Genomic DNA, 23,170 nt, shown 5'->3' on the forward strand with positions numbered 1-23,170 from the left:
TTGGTTTACTGTATCTGATGCATGTCTCACAGTTCTTTACAATATTCTTCAGAATTGTGGTGCACTCCTCATCAGTATTACCTGAGCAGGTCAGTAGTTTTTGCAGTCTGTCAACTGAGGCATGTCCAAACTGCTTGTGCAGTTTCAGTAGGATTTTTTGTTTTTCCTGTTTTTTCATGCTTTCTGTCAAATTGAGGACGTCATCTTCATTTTGGATGTCACTTCCATCTGGGGTACTCTCATCCCTCACGTTGACACAATGTCCTGACGATGTCAGTTCAAGTTTCACAGGTTGCTTGAACATAATGGCTTTGGACGGCCTGGTAGTTGAGTGGTTAGGGTGCATACCATTTGAGCGCAAGACGCTCTTAGCAGGTGGTCACCGGTTCGACTCCCGATCTGTCCGACTCTTTCCTGCATGTCATTCCCCTGTCATGTGTTTCCTGTCATGTGTTTCCTGTCAGTCTCCACTGATCTCTAATAAAGGCATAAAAAGCCCAAAAAAAATAACTTTTTTTTTTTTTTAATTTTTTTTAAAAGAGAACATAATGGCTTTGTCATTCTCAAATGTCCAGAACTGCACCTGCTCTTTTCAGTGAGGTTTTGCTTAAAAGCAAAGGGATATCAGCTGGCACAACTTCTGTTTCAATTTGACATCTAGTCTGTGCTATCACAGCTGGGATTTTCACTTTCTTTGTAGAATGGACAATTCTCCCATTACCAAACTGAATGGTCTTGCACTTTTTATGTCCTTCATTTTCAGTAACTCATCCTGTGTTAGTTGACTGACATAATGATCAAGCCATTTTTCACCACATGCTGTTCTGGTACAGGCTGTGTCAATCACAGCAGATCCCAAAGACTCCACCATGAAAATCTCTGTGTCAGACAATGTGTGTTTAGACAATAAAGTAATGTTGCATTCTTCAACCTCTGTTTGTCTATCATCTTCTGTTAGTTTAGCATGTTCATTTTTGTGGGGGCAGCCCAGTGATATATGCTTTGGCAGCCTGCACATCTCGTTCTCCTACTGTATCTGTCTAGCAGATTGGTACCTTGAACAGCTGTTTGATGTTGCAGATTTGACCTACTTTCTCTCCTGCTGGTAAACTTCGTGTAGTAGGCAGCATCAGCTGCATCTCCGCTCACCTGCAGTGCATCAGATTCAGTGCCCCTCTGTGGCATAGTATAATATCTTCTTCAAGGCGGCCTTCATGTTGTCAAACATGAGGCTCGGACAAGCGGTAAGCGCCAACTGTTTGTCTTTAAAACTAAGTCCCGCAGTGTCTAGCAGCTTGAATGCGAACACCGCATCCGGAAGCTCCATTTTGAACTGGCGAATTCTGTTGTACCTCCGTTCAAACTCGACAATGTAGTCCCCCATCGAAACGCCATTGTCTCTCGTTATCCGGTCAAACTCTGTGTATGCCTTGTATTGGCGGTCCTTTTTCCTCTTTCAAAAACACAGAATGACTACACTTCTGATAAAACTGGACTCTATCATCTTTGTTCAAATCCCCAGCGGCTATTTCCAGTGCGCTGTCCCTCGATCTTCCCATTAGTGACAAGGCGACCGCCAAGGCCTGCTTCTTCTTATCCAAGTCAGTAACCAGTCTCCAGATTTCGACCTCATTTTTCCAGCTATCGTAAGATTTCTTCTCATCAAACGCTGGCGGAACTTTAAAGGTCTGAAAAATTGCACATTGTACATATATACAGTTCAATGTGACCCCTTTAATTTGTTTTTTGTCCAACAAACAGCCCCAAAGCCAAATGGATTCCGTTTAAAGTCTCACATTTGAAAAGATGCCAGTGACTGTTTGGCATTTTTGTTTCACACTTTCTCTGATACATTACTCTGAGAAATGTACAAAAATATGGGTTGGTTCATATAACTTTCAAATTAAAGTTTTGCTAAAACTGTTCAATTAATCCAACAGCCCAAGTCTCTTATTTGGAGCAACTTCTGTTAAATTAAATCAGAGACATAAAAAAATTAATGGAATGTACTGCTAATACAGCACCAGGTATCTAAAGCACATAATGCACTTATTTATGTTGGCATACAATTTTTAATTATTCTTTGCCTTGCATTTTCGCTCCCAGGTATCTTTCTCTCCAACGTGTGTTCACTGCCCAACAAACTGGATGAACTTCAGCTACTGGTGCAGAAGAACAGAGACTTTTCTTCATCTTCCGTTCTGTGCTTCACGGAGACGTAGCTGTGTGGATCGACTCCGGACTCCGCGCTGGAGCTGGCCAGCTTCCAGCTCTTCAGAGCGGATCGTGACACAGAGCTGTCCGGCAAAATGAAAGAAGGAGGAATCTGTTTTTATGCTAACAGTGGCTGGTGCAAAGATGTGACAGTGATCCTGCAGCACTGTTCTCCTGACCTGGAAACTTTCATCATAAACTGCAGGCCCTTCTACTCCCCCCGTGAGTTCACCTCATTCATCCTGGTCGGTGTTTACATCCCACCACAGGCCACAGCAGATACTTTGTGTGGAGCGGTCCAACCCGGACTCCTTAGTTATTGTCCTTGGTGACTTTAACAAAGGTAACCTCAGCCACGAACTGCCCAAATACAGACAGTTTGTTAATTGCCCGACCAGACAGGGGAACACTCTGGACCACTGTTACACCACAATCAGTGGTGCTTATCACATCGTCCCCCGGGCTGCACTGGGCCACTCTGACCATGTCATGGTCCACCCGATTCCCACATACAGGCAGAAACTAAAACTGTGTAAACCTGTTTACAAGAACCTCCAAGAACCTCCAATTGCACCAATCACCAGAACAAATTCCTTGTATGTGGAAACATACTTGGCAATAAAACTGATTCTGATTCTGATGAGTATTTGTTGCCGTTCCAGAAACAGAGATACCTGCAGAATGTGGACAGAGAGAGGGAAAGAGAGAGGCACAAACTACAGGAGAAAAAAAAATACAAATTTGATGGCATAAAGTAGACAAGAGAGAGAGCCCAATGCATCATGGGAATCCCCCAGCACTATAGCTCAGCAAAACTAAGGGATGGGTCAGGACATACCCGAGCCAGCCCAAACTATAAGCTATAAAGAGGACAGTTTTAAGTCTGATTTCAAAGGTAGAGAGGGTGTCTGCCTCCCGAACCCACACTCGGAGCTGGTTCCACAGGAGGAGGAGCCTGATAGCTGAAGGCTCTGCCCTTTATGGATAAGTACAGCTGGGTGTCATCTGCATAACAATGGAAATTTATTTGGTGTTTCCTAATATTTCCTAGAGGAAGAATATATAGAGTGAAAAGTATTGGTCCTAGCACATCTGGATCAAGAGTAGACTTTTTAAGTAGAGGTTTAATTACTGCAACTTTAAAAGCCTGCGGTACATAACCTGTTGATGAAGATAAGTTAATCGGACTTGATATAGAGGTGTTGATTAGGGGAAAAACATCTTTGAACAGCCTTGTTGGAACAGGGTCTAGAAGATAAGTTGATGGTTTAAATGAAGAAACTGTTGAAGTGAGCTCAGAGATCTGCAGGAGAGAAGCAGTCTAAACATAAACCAGTTACAGTGGACTCTGTGGCTGCTGGACTGGACAGTGCATCTGAGTCAGCTGTGGGGAGGAGATGGTGAATGTGTTCTCTAAAAGAGACAATTTTTTTTGTAAAGAAGCTCAAACTCATTACAACTGAGGGCTAAAGGAATAGATGGTTCAACAGAGCTGTGGCTGTCTGTCAGCCTGGCTACTGCACTGAATAGAAACCTGGGGATTATTCTTGTTTTCTTCTATTTCATGAATAATAGGAGGTTCTGGCTTTACGGAGACTTTTTTAAATATCCCAATAGGCTGTCTTTCCAAGCCTTTAGAGATTCTTTCAGGTTAGTAGAACGCCACTTCCTTTCTGAAGAACTGTGAAAGAGAAAATTTACTAATTATGAGAAAACTATGCCAGGAGATGGTGATGGGTTGTTGTACTTGTGTCCTACAAGGAGGATGAGGGCTCAGATCACCCCAGTTTGCTCCTCTTACTATAAAGAAGTGGCTGCTAGAGCCCCAGGTCTTGAAGACTGTCCCTCTAGTTTGAATCTCAGCTTAGCAGCTTGAATCAATGATCTCATTCTTCTGGCCTGTTTGCTTGGGGTAAGTTGGAAAAAAGACTTACCTGTGAGTTAAAGAAAAGCTTTTAGTGACCAACCAGCCCTATTACTGATTCACTGATTACTTGCCTTCTACTCCTGAATCTTCCAGAATCTTGTTTTTCAGGACTCATGCAGACTGAACTGTAGAAGTAATGAGACAGCGAGTGCTTTGGCCTCAAAATACCCTGAAGTCAAGCAATTTATTGAGGGAAAGTGTCAAACTGTAAGGCAAGAAAAAGAAAAACAGCTCAGACCTAGAGACCACCCCTTGATGGGATCACACCTGCCGTGACACACCATGTTGATGTTCTAAATCATGAGTCTGAGCCATAAGTACTCATGTAACTCACGGCTCAGTATGTAACTCATGATTAGTATTAGTAAAATGCATAGATTACATCTATGTAATTTACATTATTCAGTAAATTCAGTACTTATGGGTGGATTCGCACCCATCTTCGAACTTGCCTTCACTTTGTACACATGTAAAATTTTGTAACTGTGTCTTCCACCATTGTGATGCTATTATATTGTTACAAAATCGGTTCAGAGACATACATAAACACCCGCCAAAGTACTCAAGACTGTTACTGTCAGAGTTCCTGCTTAGTAAGTGTCTTCATGGCCACATATTGTCATGATGACACACAAACACAGAATCTCAGGGTCACAGCTGGTAAATGCTCCTTTGACTATCTATACAAGCTTCAAAAAAAAAAAAGATAATATAAAACCAATGTCATAGATGACAGATGACTTGGACAGCTGCTCTGATCCCGAATACCAAGTGTTTAGTTCTTGTTTGATATCTTATTCAGAATCACAATCAGTTTTATTGCCAAGTATGTTTCCACATACAAAGAATTTGTTTTGGTGATTGGTGCAATTGGAGGTTCTTGGAGGTTTTTGTAAACAACAGGTTCACACAGTTTTAGTTTCTGCCTGTATGTGGGAATCGGGTGGACCATGACATGGTCAGAGTTGCCCAGTGCAGCCCGGGGGACGACGTGATAAGCACCGCTGATTGTGGTGTAACAGTATTTTAACTGATATCAACAGTATCATGTATTATGGGTGTATATTGCTGTTGCCAAAGCCTAATATGGCAACAGCAAAATATACCCATTTAATGTTGAGTAATGGATTACGAAATATTGCTTATTGTCGTAAACTCAATGTGCCCCTATATCTGACCATTTATGCCTGGGACCTCATCAAGAAGATCTGTAACACACACAGAAAAATACTGATATGTGATGTAACATATGTTGATTTACACCATTTGTTGCTCTTTTGTTCCAGTTCTGGTTCTGATTAGCAGGAAAAATATTTTGTACATTGTGTTATCATCCATTGGCAATATTCAGACTGGATCATTTGTGACTCTACAAGGCTGCCTTTGTACGCATTTTCTAACAATCCAAAAGTTGGAAATGTTTAAATCATTTCCAGTGGTCAGAATGAGTGAATAAAAGCATTTTGCGTTCATGTATCATTGATCATGTCTGTGAGGCCTCTGACCTTAAATAAACTACTCTAGCCGTGTCTTAAATGTTGGTTAAAATTGTGTTTTCTTCTCCATAATTATCAATTTCTATTTTGTGGCACTTAAGTGTGTTTGTTCTCATTTTACTATGATTTAGTCATCTGTGACCACAAAACAAAATAAATTCTTCATAAAAGGTAAGAATTCTACAAATATGAATATTTTTCCAGTTATGGTATGTTATTTGAGCCTGCCAAAGATCACTGCAGCTCATCTTAATTCCAGGTTGAACTACAAGACATGGGATCCTCTATGTTATTTCCTTTATTGTAAAGTTGGTGCAAGCTATTGGCTGAAAAGAAATGATTTCTAGATTAATTGAATAAAACAAAGACAATAGGCAAATTAGACTCAGTTGTAATCTAGGATGTTACTGAATAGGGCACATTACATTATTCTGGATAAGTTAAACTATGCAAATAGAACAAGGCTTTGTTAGCCTTTATATCCACTCTTAATTAAAATGAAAAGCAGAAACAAAAAATGCTAACCCTGCAAAATCCTCTTTAAAGCAATGCATACACTTAAAATGGGGGTAACCTGCCTATGTGATTGAGCTTTATAGGTAGGTACACGTGCTGCATTTGTAAAGCTTTCAGATCCATGTTTACATAACTGTAGAAATAATTAGGCCAAATTACATCTACATCATTTTATAAAACCATTTCACCACAGGGTCAACAGTATCACATGATCTTCCTCATTAGATGTGATACGTTTGAAAGCTTCTTTTATCCTCTTGCAGAGGTCTGCTATAGTTGCTCTGTATGCAGCTTTGTCTATGTGTGACCAGTCTGCATCAATCAGTCTTTGATGGCCTAACACGAAGTTCTCAACCACTTTTGCCCAGCTCATCCCCATTTGATTCATCAGTAGCCATCGCAGTTCAGTGGTGGTGGGTCTGAACTATTGGCAAGAGATCTCAAGCTATGTAGCATATTCTGCACCTCCCGCCTGGACTTGTGGGAGAGAAGACATAGGCTCGTTCAGCTTGCCGTAATTCCATGGTCTGAAGATCAGCACCAGTGTCAGGACTCTGTTGTCTTCTTGGCAGAGCCAAGTCCAGATCTGAGTGTAGTTTGAGACACTGAGATGGAGAGGTTAATTGCTCTGTCCCTACCTTCTGTTTTCTGTCCCTTATCTGTGCTTCTCGTAACCACGACCTGTATGCTTCCCAGTCTGCCACAAACAGTTATATCTTATTCTTCTTTTATCAGTTCTGTTCTACTTAGTTGTTCTTTCTCTTTTAATTTAGTTCTTAGCATTTGAAGCTGAGTTGCCACACCTAGCTCTAGATTGCAGTGGCACCTCCCCTGCCGACACTGCAGTGCCACCTGCCCTGTTGATACATCTGTTGCACCATCTGGATGAGAATCTTTTCCCTTTTTTTCTCTTTTTAATGAATTTCTACTCACCACAAAGACAGCGTTATCAAGGCATTTGGTTCTCTGTGATCCCACGGGTGAGTGAGCCCCGGTCCTCTGGCATCAGGTCCTTACGGCTCTACCCCTTTTGTTGGGTAGGTTGAGGATAGAGTCTCCAACTCAGCTGCGCACAGTTTCCACCTTCAGCTCAGAGGTCTAGGTCTCTTATCAGGGATCCTGCCAACAACGCCACAGTTGTAGTGGAAATTCCTAATGGTTCCCAATAGGCTGGTCAGTATGCAGATGGTGAAAGTCAGTGATGAGAGAGTGGTCCAAGATGTTCTCAGAATCAGAATCAGTTTTATTGCCAAGTATATTTTCACATACAAGAAATTTGTGCTGGTGTTTGGTGCAAAACAGTAACATAAGAAGAAGGAAAAGAGTATAAACAAGAGTGAGAATAAGACACTTGAATATAAGTAGAGGAATAATCTTAGAGTGAAATTAAAGGTAAAATTAATAGTTAAAAATTAAAATAACATATTTACAACAAAAATGTGGAATATTAATAATGATAATAAAGATGTGGGGAGTGTAGTGCAAAATATAGAAAATGTGAAAAATATATAAATATATACTGTATGAATATTTACACTGTGCAAAGTAACAGGAATGTGCAGTAGTTCTATAGGGGGGCAGGGAGTATCAGGGGGGTCAATGGCAGTGAGGCTCTCTAACCTTGTTGAAAAGGCTGAGGGCAGTAGGAAAGAAGCTGTTTTTGTGGTGAGAGGTTTTGGTCCTGAAGGACCGTAGCCTTCTGCCAGAGGGGAGTGGATCAAAGAGTTTGTGTCCAGGGTGGGGGGGGGTCAGCTACAATCTTTTCTGCACGCCTCAGGGTCCTGGAGGCATACAGGTCTTCTAGGGATAGTAACTTGCAGCCAGTCACCCTCTCAGCAGAGTGGATGATACGCTGCAGTTTGTGCATCCTTCGCAGTGGCAGCAGCATACCAGATGGTGATGGAGGAGGTGAAGATGGACTTGATGATGGAGGTGTCGAAGTTCACAATCATTGTTCTTGGCAGGTTGATCTTCTTCAGCTGCCTTAACCCTTTGACACCTGAGCCTCAAAATGGCCGCCCGGAGTCCTTTGCTTATTTTGACCATAAAAAGGTCAGAAAATGTCCTGTGAGTAAGTGCTTTTGTCCATGTCTCCAGAATACTTGGAACTTTCAATATCTGGCAGTTATTTTCAATTTACTGCATGGTCTAATACTGCAATAAGAGTTTAAATGAAGGGACAACACAAAGAGGGAATTTGATTTTAGAGTTTTAATAAAGAAAAAACACTGAAACAGGTTTTCTGAAATCTGAAAAGTATAGAACTATTTACAATATAATTTGTGAACTTACAATAAACCTGTAGTGCATAACAGACCATGAAAAAAATAAAACTATATACAGGGGTTGTTTCCCCACACAGGGCAATTGCTCCTCTCTGGCTGCAGACTCAAACACCTTGGTGGTGCTGCCAGTAGCAGTTCCTCTCTGGCTGCAGACACAGGCGCACATTACATTCCTGACACTTCCAGGGAGTGCTCCTTTTACTCGCTTGCAGCGCCGTCGCCCCATGCTGGCTCTGTCAGACTGTGTGTGGCCCATATTGAGAGGGGGTTGGACACCTGGGGTGCGTTTGGGGTTGAACCTTGGTGGTTGAGTGACTCCATCATCAGGCTCTGCCTCAGTCTTCCACCTTTGATGACGCGGTGAGTGGCTACGGTCCCTAACACCATCACCGGAGCCTCCAGCATCCCCACAGCTTCTCCCTCTACGGCCCTGAATATGACCTCTGATTGATAGATAGATAGATAGATAGATAGATAGATAGATAGATAGAACTTTATTCATCCCCGAAGGGAGATTCAATTGTCTAATAGCTTATCGAAACATAAAAATGTGGTGGACACGTGCATGTAATAACACACACAGAATAACTTGTTACACAAACAAGACTCGGTAACGTAACGTTGCACAATTCTAAAAAAGTCACCACGCAATACAAGCGTCAATTTACACATACAACAACGTAAGGAAAGTAAAAACTAGATAGAGAAAAGTTAGAGAGAGCTTCATTCATTCAGAAATTCAACTTGGAAATTCAACTCGTCTAACGTTACCTTTCTTCGCCTTCGGTTGCTCCTTCGGTTGCTCCTTCGTCCTTAAACCCATCTGTGACCGTCCACGGAGGTTTTGTTGCACGGGAAGGCCGTTTTGCTGACATTTTCCATCAGTAATGTGCTGTATTTCTCCACTCTGCTGTCTCTGTATTCGGGGCACTTTCCCGGTTTCATGGCAGGAGCAGGAGTGAAATTACCATAATGACATCTATATGCCTATAAAGCGCAAGGTCTTAGCTTTCAGAAACCGTTGGAATTTTTCCGATCGCTCAAACCGTTACAGTGTTATGGTAATCCAAAGTGCGCCTGCGCAAATGTGTCAAGGCGACGACACATTTGGTTTTAAAGGGTTAAGAAGTACATTCTCTGCTGAACCTTCTTGATGTGGGAGTTGATGTTCAGCGAGTGATGGTTGTACCCAAGAAGCGGAAATGCTACATGGTGGCCACGGGGGAGTCACACAGGGTGATGGGGGTTGTTAGGGCTGGGCTCCTCCTGAACTCCACTGTTATCTCCACTCTCTTTAAAGCGTTAAGCTCTAGGTTTTTTGGCCTGCACCAGCTCACCAGACGGTCAATCTCCCACCCGTAGGCAGACTCATCCCCATCTGAGATGAGTCCAATGAGGGTGGTGTCATCTGCAAACTTCAGCTCAACAGACTGATGGCTGGAGGTGCAGGTGTTTGTGTACAGGGAGAAGAACAGAGGAGAAAGAACACAGCCTTGGGGGGATCCAGTGCTGATGGTCCGAGAGTCAGACACATGCTTTCCTAGCTTCATGTGCTGCCTCCTGTCAGACAGGAAGTCATTGATCCACCTGCAGGTGGGGTCAGGCACGCTCAGCTGGGAGAGCTTGTCCTGCAGCAGAGCTGGAATGATGGTGTTGAAGGCAGAGCTTAAGTCCACAAACAGGATCCCGGCATAGGTCCCTGAGCCATCCAGGTGCTGGAGCCATGTTGACAGCGTCATCTATGGACCTGTTGGCTCTGTAGGTGAACTGCAGGGGGTCTAGGAGTGGGTCAGTGATGTGTTTGAGGTGGGCGCTCAAATGACTTAATTACCACAGAGGTCAGGGCGATAGGTCTGTTGTCATTAAGTCCTGTGAGCCTTGGTTTTTTGGGGACTGGGATGATGGTGCATGGGACAAGGGGCCCAAGACCTCTCCTCTGGTCCATAACCCTCCCAGTCAACTAGGTACTTACATCTACGACCCTGCCGACACACTGCCAGAAGATGCTTCACAGTAAAGGTAGGGGGCCCCATCTATAACCCAGGGGATGAGGGAGATCTGGAGAAGGGAACCAATGTGCTTTCCTTCATGGGCTTGACATGGGACACCTGAACCATGGGATGAACCCTCTAGGGCCTGGGCAGTTTGGGGCGAACTGCCAAAGGGTTAATCACCTTGGAGATAGGGAGCATTCTCACAAACTGGGGTGCACACTTTCAAGACTCCACCCACAGAGGAAGGTCCTGGGCCAATAACCAGACTCTCTTACCCAGGCGGTAGACAGGCACATAAGTACGATGATGGTCAACCTGCTTCTTGTTGTGCTCGGCCTTCCTCAATAGATGAGCATGGACCTCATGGCCTCCAGGTGCCTCGGCAATGACGAATGAATGCCAATGCTGAGGGCTCCCCCACCTCCACCTCCAGGTCCAACTCCTGATTCAACCTCTGCATTTGCCCATTGGACTGAGGATGGTAACCAGACGAGAGGCTGACAGAGGCGCCCAGGTTGGAAAAGAAGGCCTTCCAGAATTGTGAGATGAACTGAGAAAACATGTCAAATCATCACCTCTGCCATTTCCTTGGCAGAGGGTAATTTGGGCAGGGGAATGAAATGCACCATCTTGGAGAATCTATCTACCACTGTGACAATGGTGGTGTTACCTTCAGAGGGCGGAAGTCCAGTCACAAAGTCTAGGGAGATGTCAGACCAGGGCCGATGAGGAACAGGCAATGGCTGGAAAACATTTGGCGCACAATGGGAACTCTTGTTCCGGGAATGCACAGGACAAGCAGCCACATATTCACCCACCTCCTTTTCCATGGTTGGCCACCAGAAATCCGGCTTTATCACAAAGAGGATCCTTTCAATCCCAGAATAACAGGAGATGTGGGATATGTGCGCCCAGTGGATAACCTGACAAACGAAGGGATTCTGGCACAATGTGTGAATGTGGGATGGACTGTCATTGTAAGAGTCACAGGAAAAAATGACAGGACATGGCATCAGGCTTAACATTTCTAGAGCCAGGGCAATAGAAAAGTTAAATGGAATTAAGAACAGAGCCCACCTGGCTTGACGTGAGTTCAGTTCCTTGTCTGTGTGAATGTATTCCAGGTTCTTGTAGTATGTCCATACCAAGAACAGTTGCTCAGCCCCCTCCAACCAGTGCCTCCACTCTTCCAGTGCCACCTTGACTGCCACTAACTCATGGCTCCCCACATCACTGTTCCTCTCAGCCACAGATAGTTTGTGGGACAGAAAGTGCAGGAGTGGAGTTTATTGTCTTTGGTGGACCGTTACAACAGAACTGCCCACACCCCCACATCCAAAGCATCCTCCTCCATGAAAAACTGAAGGTGAGGATCCAGCAAGGTGAGGGAGGGAGCCATAAGGAAGCTGTGCTTGAGCTTCACATAGTGTTGATCAGCTTGAGGGGACTACTGCAACTTAACAATGGTGGAGGCTAGAGCATGTAATTGAGCTGCCAAAGTAGTTTCTAATGAACTTGTGGTAAAAACTGGAAAACCCCAAAAAATGTTACAACTTTCTGTCATTGGTAGGAATCTGTCAGGTCCCACAAAGTGGCAGGCAAGAACCCAATAGCACAACACAGAAACAGTTCAGGTGAAGGAACGGCGTTTAATAACAAGCCAAAGTCAAACCAGGTAGTCAATCCACGTAGCAAACAAATCCAGTAGGAGCAGGCAAAAGGGAAGGTCCAAAGTCCAAAAGGTAGGTCAAAACACGAACAGACAGGAACAGGATCAGGATAACGGGATGCTGGAGAGCTAGGTAAACACACTAGACAATCTGGCAAGGAACTGAGGGAAATGGACCGGTATATATACTAAGGGCTGATTAGCTGATGAGGAGCAGGTGAGTGAGGGGGCGGGGCAGGCCAGGCCAGGTGAATGAAATCAGCAGGTAATGCAGAGCAGGAGGGAGTGGCAGAGTCTGAAATAATAAGAGAGTTAGTGTGGCAAAACAGGAAACAGACAAATGAAAAACTAAAGCCTGGCTGAAGTTGTGACAGAACCCCCCCCTCAAGGGACGGCTCCTGACGTCCCAGAAAAAGAAAACAAACACAAAAAAAAAAAAAAAAAAAAAAAAATCCAAACAGAGTAGGTGGGTGGAGGGGGTCTGGAGGAGGGCTAAAACTCCTCATAGTCCCACTAAGACTCCACTTCATCCGAGATGTTGTGCCGAGGTGAAGTAGCGAGTCCCTGACAGGTGTTTCCAGGAGGTGGTGTGGTCCTGGACGGTTGATCGGGATGTTGTTGGTGGAAATCAGCGATGAGGTCCGGGTCAAGAATGTGCCGCGCCGGAACCCACGACCTCTCCTCTGGACCATAGCCCTCCCAGTCCACCAGGTACTGGAGACCTCTCCCACGGCGGCGGGACCGAACCAGGCGTCGGACAGAAAATGCTGGATCTCCATCGATGAGACGGGGAGGGGGAGGGGGAGGGACTGTCGGAGCCAACAGACTCTCATGGACTGGCTTGATCCTAGAGACGTGGAAGGTCGGGTGGATCCGCATGGAGCGTGGGAGTTGGAGTCTTACTGCAGCAGGATTAATTATCCGCTGGATCGGGAACGGTCCAACAAATCGGGGAGCCAGCTTCTTTGACTCCACCCGCAGAGGCAGGTCCCGGGTGGAGAGCCAAACCCTCTGACCGACCTTGTAGTCAGGGGCTGTGGACCGCCGTCTATTAGCTGCCGCAGAGTGACGCCTCCCTGAAGAGAGGACCGTGCCTGGACCCAGGTCCTGCGACAGCGACGGATGAAGGCTTGAACCGAGGGGCAGGAGACTTCCCTTTCCAGGGCTGGAAAGAGAGGGGGCTGGTACCCATATGCACACTGGAATGGGGAAAGGCCGGTAGCAGAGCTGGTTAGCGAATTGTGGGCGTACTCCACCCACAGGAGTTGCTGGGACCAGGACGATGGATTCCGTGAAACCAGGCAGCGCAGAGCCGTTTCCATCTCTTGGTTCATCCTTTCACTCTGTCCATTGGTCTGTGGATGGAATCCAGAGGAGAGACTAGCTGTGGCCCCCACCAAGCTGCAGAACTCCTTCCAGAAGACCGAGGTAAACTGGGGACCCCGGTCGGACACTACGTCGACTGGGAGGCCATGCAGGCGGAACACCTGTAGCAGCACCAACTGGGCAGTCTCTTTGGCTGACGGCAACTTAGGCAGGGGCACAAAATGTGCCATCTTGCTGAACCGGTCCACTACCATAAGGATGACCGTGTGGCCCTGGGAAGGAGGAAGACCAGTGACAAAATCCAGCGAGATGTGGGACCAGGGACGATGTGGAACCGGGAGGGGCCGAAGGAGCCCTGCAGGCGCCTGATGTGAGGCCTTGTGCTGATTGCAGATGAGACAGGCCTTAACAAAGTCACTTGCATCCTTAGCCAATGTGGGCCACCAGAACCGCTGGGAGAGGAAGTCTCGTGTGCGCTGGGATCCGGGATGGCAGGTGAGCTTGCTGGAGTGGGCCCACTGCAGGACTTCCGACCTCAAGGCCTCTGGAACGTAGAGGCGGTTGGGGGGGCAGGCACTAGGACCAGCCTGACCCCCTGTAGCCGCTCTTACCCTTTCTTCCATGTCCCAGGTAAGAGTGGCCACCACACAAGGAGGTGGAAGAATGTTGGCTGGCTCCCCCCCTGAATCTCCTCCCTTCTGGAACTGGCGAGACAGGGCGTCCGGCTTGGTGTTGCGGGACCCCGGCCGATAGGAGAGAGTGAAGCAGAACCGGGTGAAAAACAGGGACCAGCAGGCTTGGTGAGAGTTCAGTCTTTTGGCTGTGCGTATGTATTCTAAATTTTTGTGATCAGTCCAGACTATAAATGGTACCTTCGCGCCCTCCAACCAATGTCTCCATTCCTCCAAGGCCAACTTCACCGCCAGCAATTCTCTGTTGCCGATGTCGTAGTTCCTCTCAGCTGTGGACAGGCGCCGAGAAAAGAAGGCACAGGGATGTACCTTCTGGTCGGAGGCAGACCGTTGTGAGAGCACCGCCCCCACCCCCACGTCAGAAGCGTCCACCTCCACCATGAACTGGCGGTCGGGATCCGGCAGCTGGAGAATGGGCGCTGTGGTGAACCTGAGTTTGAGGGTCCTGAAGGCGGCCTCGGCTGCTGGGTTCCAGCGGAACGGCACCTTGGAGCTGGTGAGAGCAGTGAGGGGAGCGGCCACGGAGCTGTAGTTTCGGATGAAGCGGCGGTAGAAGTTGGCAAAACGCAGGAAGCGTTGGAGCAGTTTACGGGAGTCAGGAACAGGCCAGGAGGTGACTGCTGAGACCTTCGCCGGGTCCATCTGGAGACTGCCCTTGGCCACGACGTACCCCAGGAATGAGACTGTAGATGCGTGGAACTCGCACTTCTCCGCCTTGACAAACAGGGAGTTCTCGAGGAGACGTTGGAGCACAGACTGAACATGGATGATGTGCTCTTCTCGAGACTTGGAAAAAAATCAAGATGTCATCTAGGTAGACGAACACAAACCGGTTGAGCATGTCCCGAAGGACATCATTGACCAGAGCTTGGAAGATGGCAGGGGCGTTGGTGAGGCCGAAGGGCATTACAAGGTATTCATAATGCCCCGAAGGGGTGTTGAATGCTGTCTTCCACTCGTCCCCCTCCCTGATGCGGACCAGGTGATAGGCGTTGCGAAGGTCGAGTTTGGTGAAGATGGTGGCCCCCTGGAGCAACTCAAAGGCAGACGAGATGAGTGGCAGCGGGTAGCGGTTCTTGATGGAGATATCATTAAGTCCTCGGTAATCAATGCAGGGCCTTAAAGTCTTGTCCTTCTTCTCCACAAAGAAGAAACCGGCTCCTGCAGGAGAGGAAGATGGGCGGATGATGCCTGCTGCCAGGGAGTCGTTGATGTAGACCTCCATCGCCTTTCTCTCGGGAGCCGACAGCGAGTACAGGCGGCCTTTGGGTGGAGATGTGCCAGGCTGGAGGTCGATAGAGCAGTCATATGGCCGATGAGGAGGTAAAGACAACGCTTTAGATTTACTGAACACCAGGCGGAGGCTGTGGTACTCTGGTGGCACCCCGGAGATGTCAGGTGGTGGACTGGAAGGGGACGACTGGGGTGGAGACGAGGCTTGTTTCAGGCAGGTGCGATGACAAGTGGTTCCCCACTCACGGATGACCCCCCGTTCCCAGTCAATGTTGGGGTTGTGTTGACGAAGCCATGGATATCCCAGAATGAGAGGCTGACTGGGGGAGTTCAGGATGTGAAACTGGGCCAACTCATAATGGTTCCCTGACAGCAGCATGGTATCTGGGCGGTCTGGTGCGTGACCGTCCCCAGGACGTGGCCATCAAGAGCTCGCGCAGAAACCGGGCCAGACAATGGAACCCACTCAAGCCCCAACTGCTGTACCAGTCCCTCATCGATGATGCAGGCGTCTGCCCCAGAGTCTATTAACACGGCCAGGGTGCGAGGACCATTGGAAAAGAGCAGGCGGGCTGAAAGTCGTGGCCGTGGAGGAGACTGCGTCGTCGTAGGGCTCACCAGTACCTCCTCGATTACGGGCGAGCCTGGTCTTTTACTGGGCAGGTCAATTTGTAATGTCCACCCTTGCCACAGTACATACAGAGGTTTCCCTGCCTGCGTCGTTTGCGTTCCTCTGGCGTGAGGGAAGCACGGCCCAGCTGCATTGGCTCAGACTCCACCGTTGGCCCCTCAGTGGAGTGACTGACCCCCCCTGTGGTCTGGAAAATCGACTGGCGTCTCTCCCGACGACGTGCCTGGAAGCGCAGGTCAATCTGGATGGCCAACTCGATGACCCCATCCAACGTCAGCGGAACTGTGTGGGAGACCAGTCCATCTTTAACGTAGTCCGCCAGTCCGTGGAGAAAAGCGTCTACCAGAGCCTCGGAGTTCCACCTGCTTTGGCGGGCCTTGGTGCGGAAATCAATAGAATAATCCGCCACCGTGCGGTCTCCCTGCTGCATGCCCATGAGTCCCCGTGCAGTCTCTGATCTGGCGGCCCCCAAGCCAAAAACCTTGCGCAGCTCCTCAGCAAACAACTGGAAAGAGGAGCAGGCTGGAGACTGACTCTCCCACTCAGCGGTTCCCCACAGACGAGCTCTACCTGTGAGGTGGTTGATGGTGAACGCTACTTTAGCTTGTTCAGAGGCGAAAGTGCGAGGCTGGAGGGAGAACAGCAAGGAACAGTTCACAAGGAAGGGGCTGCAGGTTTCTGGGTCGCCATCATAGCGCTCAGGGGTCCCCACCCGGGGCTCAGGAGAAACATCGGGGAGTGGTGGAGCTGCTGCCGGTGTGTGAGCCGCAGGACTCATGAGTCGCGCAGTTAGCTGCTGCATCTGTTCAGCTAATGCCGTTAGCGCCCGTGTATTAGCCTCCGCCGCCTGCCTGGCTTCCATTGCGGCAGCGGACATCATGGCCTCGTGCTGCTGGAGGACGCCCTCAATGTTCTCGAGGCGGCTCAGCGGAGAAGGATTGTGTGCTGGGTCCATTCTTGGCCAGATTGTACTGTCAGGTCCCACAAAGTGGCAGGCAAGAACCCAATAGCACAACACAGAAACAGTTCAGGTGAAGGAACGGTGTTTAATAACAAGCCAAAGTCAAACCAGGTAGTCAATCCACGTAGCAAACAAATCCAGTAGGAGCAGGCAAAAGGGAAGGTCCAAAGTCCAAAAGGTAGGTCAAAACACGAACAGACAGGAACAGGATCAGGATAACGGGATGCTGGAGAGCTAGGTAAACACACTAGACAATCTGGCAAGGAACTGAGGGAAATGGACCGGTATATATACTAAGGGCTGATTAGCTGATGAGGAGCAGGTGAGTGAGGGGGCGGGGCAGGCCAGGCCAGGTGAATGAAATCAGCAGGTAATGCAGAGCAGGAGGGAGTGGCAGAGTCTGAAATAATAAGAGAGTTAGTGTGGCAAAACAGGAAACAGACAAATGAAAAACTAAAGCCTGGCTGAAGTTGTGACAGGAATCAGCCAATCGGTCACAGCACTGACCCTGTCCTAAGCTATGATGAAGCCCAGGAAGGAGACAGAGGTGACGTGAAATTCACATTTCTCAGACTTGACAAAGGGAGGGGGTACTTGTTCTTAACAGTGATGTCATTGGAAGAGCTGAAGTCTTTTTGCTGACTGGACATACATGAGGGATGTATGTGGGCTAAGTGGGCATTGGCTGTAAATGGGTAATACTCTGTGGGCCCAGTGGGGTTTAAGTAACATGAACCCATGTGGACTGACTCTATGGGCCCCATAAAAGACAAAGTGAGCATGGGCTACCATTATCTAGTAACCATACAGTTTCAGTAATACAGGTGGCCCATTTATACTTATACTTTCAGAAGATCAGACCAGTCAATTGGTAATTATTCATCCATTTTATTATTATTATTATTTATTATTATTATTATTATTATTACATTTCATTTGTTTTTTAAAACAAATCTATTAATAATTAAATTAACATTTACTTATTTTAAATATATATATATATATATATATATATATATAAATTAATTATTAATATAATAAATTAATGTAACAGGATATAATAATTCTGCTGGCATATTTATTGGTCCATGGTTTATGTGCAGGGATATTTTGTTTGACAAATGCTGTATAATGTTATTTAATAACAAGACAATGCTGTGGCCAGCCTGCAGTGTCTAAACATTGCACTCCGCTGTTTTTTATTTTAGATTCAGCACTGCACCAACAGCAGTAATTCAGGAGCAGATGGGCAGCAGCAGCAGCGGACTTCTGCACGGGTGAGGAACATACCTGCCAGTTTGACTGTCATGTAAAGTTATTGTATTAAACCATCACCACCATACTACTATCGCGGTATTATAAGCTGCCAAATTGCTTATTTGAGCTCAGGTAATTTACTAGTGAGCGGATTAGCGGGCTAATGTTAGTAGTGCTAAGTTACTAATCAAGCTAACTTAGTTGATATACACTGGTTTCATTCAGCTCCTTATGAAATAAAACATAATGTAAATTTTATACTCAAAACATTTGTGAACCTTTAGATTTCTCCCAAAATGAAAGCTATATTAAGTAGTTAAGCAGCTGCACCTGGCAGCTCTTCTTCTTTGTTGCCCAGGCATTTTATTTCTTTTAGTTTTGCGCGCATGAATTAGAACAGGGATCCCCGACCCCGATGGACTGGTAGTGGGCCGAGGACAGGGCCGAACCAGGCCGTGAAAACCCATAAGAAAGCAAGAGAAAGATACTTGTATCCATTGCGCTGCATTATGTGGCCAGACAGCATCTAGAACAAGGCTCCACAGCAGCACACTGGATGTTAAAAACATGCTGCGGCTGTCACTTACACAAATAGCGGGCTCAGGGCTGGTGATGTTGAACTAAGTATTGTTTTTGTTTGTGTGTCTGTGTTGGACAGTGCTTTTACTAGAATCTTAACATGATATTGGTAAATTGCTATTGACCCATGCACCCATCTTAAATGCTTTAAAATTGTGAATTTTGCCTGAAATTTCATTTTGTAGTTGGTGGGTGAACTTAAACCATATTTACCTGTGGAAAAAAGTGCCTCTGGTTAAGTTGTCCAATTTTTTCTGTCTTCCTTTTCTTTAACACATCACACACAGTTGGACAGTGTTCTTCTTTGTCACGTAAGTCATTTGAATTTAATATTTTGCCATGTTTGCACTAATGTATGTGTTGCCAGTTCATGCTCATTTGTCATTTTCAGCTCTGAGATGATTGCACTTGCAAGCCCAAATAATGTAATAGCTTTACATGGCCAAAAGCCAGGCCAGGTGAAGTACATGATGGCGGACAGACACTTTCTTCCTCTGCTCAGCTTCATTCATTGTGTGAACGTGTGTCTTTAACATGAGGAAGGAAAGAACAACATCAACAGACTGTCTGCTGCTAGTGTTTAGGTTGATGGCCACACAATTCGATTCAATTAAGTTGAGTAGTTTTGTTTGTTTAAGCTTTCTGAACACGCATTTGCATTCACTGTGATTTTCCAATACAAAAGTTACCAAAGTATAGTTTAAAATATTCTTACTGTGCACAGCTCATTTATAGATCAGTCTTTACATCATCCCTTACAATTAAGTGTGGAATATTACAGACCTCAAACTATGCCATTCTGTTTGTGTAACTATCCCTCACAACCACAGTTTCATGAAAAATCTGTGAGAAACATTATCTATTTCTGTGTTGTCCTGTCTTGCATTTTAGCAAAATGGATTACTTCTGTTGTAATGGGACAGTAGTCAGGTAGTGAGGCCATGCACCTGCTAGGGGGCGCTGTGATCTCGAGAGGATGAGTTATAGAATAAGAAGAATACTGCCGGCTCTCAGTGTTCTGTAGGTGTATGGTGAGCCACCTTTAGATTGTGCTTGTTATAAACCAGATGCCTGTTGTGCTGAACTGATGTTCTGCAATAAAAGACAGACAGTGCCAGTTATCTTGTGTGCATTCCTTTTGTGGGCACAAGTTACAACACAGTTTTGGTGACGAGGAGAATTGATTATTTTGTGTCAGTCCCGTTTTTGTTTTGTGGTTAGCAAAGCTATGCCACATTCTGCTAGAAAGCTAGGCAGCCTTGGAGGTGTGGTGGTGCCAGATCGAGGAACCGCGGGACAGAAACGACGCTGACGTATCTGAGGAGCTCCACGAGGATGGGAGACCTTGGTTCAAATGGCTATGTTCAGGACCATTGGTGAATTTGTGGAGGGGAACGAAGACTGGATGGAGTATGAGGAGAGTTTGGGACACTTTTTCCTCACTAATCAGATTACTGAAGAGAATACAAAGCGCTCTTTTCTCTTGAGTGTGTGTGGAGCAAAGACTTATGAACTAATAAGGAATTTAGCTATGCCATGGAAACGGGGAGATATCCCATATGATGAACTGGTCTGACTTGTAGGTAACTGCCACAACCCCAAACCTTCAGTGATAGTACAACGGTTCAAATTTCATAGTCAATTCAGGAAACCAGGTCAGTCCGTTGCCAACTTTGTTGCTGAGCTTCGTCAGCTTTCAGAGCATTGTGATTTCGGGGCAGTTTTGGATGATATGCTCCGTGACAGACTGGTATGCGACATTAATAATGATACCATACAACAGCGCCTCCTGGGGGAAACCCCACCTTTGACTTTCAAGAAAGCCCTGGAAATTTCTCAGGGTATGGAAGCGGCTGCAAATAATGCTAAGGACATTCAGAAATAAAAAATGGAAGCTCACAGGCAGGACAGGTGCACCAGGTCGGGGGAGAATCTGGTAAAGATACTGTTAAAGTAAAAAAACGAGTGGAATGTTTTCAGTGTGGAGGATCACACTATGGGAATTAATGTAAGTTCAAAGACACTGTCTGCCACTCATAATAAAAAAGGGACAGAAGCTCAAAGGGGAAAAGCAAGCCTGCACATGGAAAAAGCTAGTCAGGCTGACACACATCACCTCAAAGAAATGGTTGAGGAGGTGGTGTGTGCTTACAACATGTTCGGGGTGGAGGCAGAGAATGATGAGACTGATGATGAACCTCCAGAGCCCTGTTATGCCACAATCACAGTTGCAGGGAAGGACATTAAGTTTGAGATTGACTCAGGAGCTACAGCATTGGTCATTAGTGAGGAGACCTACAAGCGGACATGGGGGTCCAACCAGCCTCCCATCCGCCCATCAAAGCTCAAGCTGACAACTTACACAATGCAGCCCATTCCTCATTTGGGGGGTGCTCTATGTGGACATTGCAGCAGAAAGTCAGAAGGTGAGACCTGGCCTCGTGATACCTAAGGGCAGGGGTCCCAGTCTTTTGGGCTGTGATTGGCTCCGCAAAATCAGATTAAACTGCTGCCACTGCCACAACTGAAACCATACCACAGAGGTAAAGTGATGTTTTCAGGGACGAGCTGGGTACACTTAAGGGGGGTACAGTGAAACTGCATGTTGACCCTGAGGTTACCCCAAGGTTTTTCAAACCCAGACCTGTGCCTTATGATTTGAAAGGCAAAGTTGAAGAGGAGCTGGAACGCTTGCAGCAACTGGTTCCAGTTTTCAAGATGGGCAGCTCCCATTGTTCCTGTGTTAAAAGAGGACAGGACAGCAAGGATTTGTGGAGATTATAAACTGACAGTGAACCAAGTTTCCAAGACAGCAGAGTACCCATTGCCAAGAGTAGACAACTTGTTTGCGACCCATTCAGGGGTGAAGCATTTCACAAAGCTTGATATGAGCCATGCCTACCAACAACTGCTCCATGATGAGGATTCGATGGAGTATGTTACCATCAACACTCATAAGGGCATTTTTAAATACAACTGGCTGGTTTTTGGAGAGGCATCGAGCCCTGCCATTTTCCAAAGAACAATGGACACTTTGTTGCAAGGAGTCCCACATGTGGCGCTGTAGGGCACAGGGGTAGAGCATCTCGCTAACCTGGAACAGGTGCTCAAGAGGTTCTCAGAGGCAGGACTGAGGCTAAAACGGGGCAAATGTGTGTTCATGGCTCAAAGTGTGACTGGGGCACAAAATCACAGCTGAGGGACTCAGCCCAGTGGAAGACAAAGTGAGGGCCATTGAGGAGGCCCCAAGCCCCACAAGCCTCCATGAACTGAGATCATTTTTGGGAATGGTCAATTATTATGGCAAATTTCTTCCTGATTTCTCAAACATTTTGGCCCCATTGTACAAGCTACTACGCCACGATACTGAGTGGAAGTGGAGTGAGGAGTAAGAAACAGCTTTTAAGGATGTTAAAGAGCTCCTTCACTCAGCAAAGCTGCTGATTCACTTTGATCCTGACAAAGAGATCACTCTGTCATGTGATGCCTCTCCTTATGGGGTTGAGGCAGTAGAAGAAGCATGTGATAGAAGACAGGGAGAAACCCACTGGTTTTGCTTCAAGGACCCTGACTGCAGAGAAGGGGTACTCACAGCTGGACAAGGAAGGTCTGGCAGTTGTGTTTGCAGTGAAATGTTTTCACCAGTACCTCTACGGCAGGCCATTCACAATTGTTATAGACTATAAGCCACTGGTGAGTCTGTTCAGTGAGACCAAATGAATCCCACCACTGGACTCAGCTAGGATACAGCGTTGGGCTCTTACGCTGTCAGCTTATCAGTACATTATACTGTACTCCTTTTACATGGTTGGCCAAGTTCAGTGGGAGGAGAGGGGCTGCAGCTGTATGCTAAACATAAAACAGAACTGAGTTTGCAGGATGGATGCATTCTTGGGGGTCGAGGGTTGTTGTCCCTCCCCCTGGGCGTAAACAGATTGTGGGAGAAATACATCCAGAGACACATCCAGGAGGTACCAGGATTGAAAGTCTGGCAAGATCTTATGTTTGGTGGCCAGGTATGGATCAGGATCTCGAGGACAAAGTGAAGTTATGCACACAGTGCCAAACTAGCCAGAACATGCCACCATCAGCACCCTTGCGCCCACCTTCTTGGTTGAGAGTGTACATGGACTTTGCTGGCCCCTTTATGGGACAAATGTTGTTGATTATGGTGGACACATTCCAAATGGATTGAGCCCCCCTTCCACCCTGCCTCAAATGGCTTGGCAGAGTGTGCCATGCAAACGGTGAAGGCAGGCCTGAAGGGGATGACACGAGATTCTCTGAGTACTAAGCTTTCATGATTCCTGCTCAAATATCCCCTCACGCCACAGACAACAACTGCACGCACTCCAGCTGAGATGCTGATGGGGTGCAGGCCCGAGTCAAG

General features: G+C 46.6%; 1 long non-coding RNA gene across 1 annotated transcript in view; it reads left to right on the forward strand.

Moving 5' to 3' along the window:
* LOC139636746 (uncharacterized) overlaps positions 1-23,170 on the forward strand; it is a 36,401-nt gene that overhangs the window by 8,410 nt on the left and 4,821 nt on the right. The window contains exons 3-4 of the long non-coding RNA XR_011694454.1: positions 18,153-18,221; positions 19,068-19,091. This is a non-coding gene — a long non-coding RNA (uncharacterized lncRNA). The remainder of the gene's footprint in view (positions 1-18,152; positions 18,222-19,067; positions 19,092-23,170) is intronic.

The sequence above is a fragment of the Trachinotus anak genome, unplaced genomic scaffold, assembly GCF_046630095.1.
Source record: "Trachinotus anak isolate AG129_WGS33_773 ecotype Australia unplaced genomic scaffold, CSIRO_AGI_Tana_v1 ptg000019l, whole genome shotgun sequence".
Classification (NCBI taxonomy): Eukaryota; Metazoa; Chordata; class Actinopteri; order Carangiformes; family Carangidae; genus Trachinotus; species Trachinotus anak.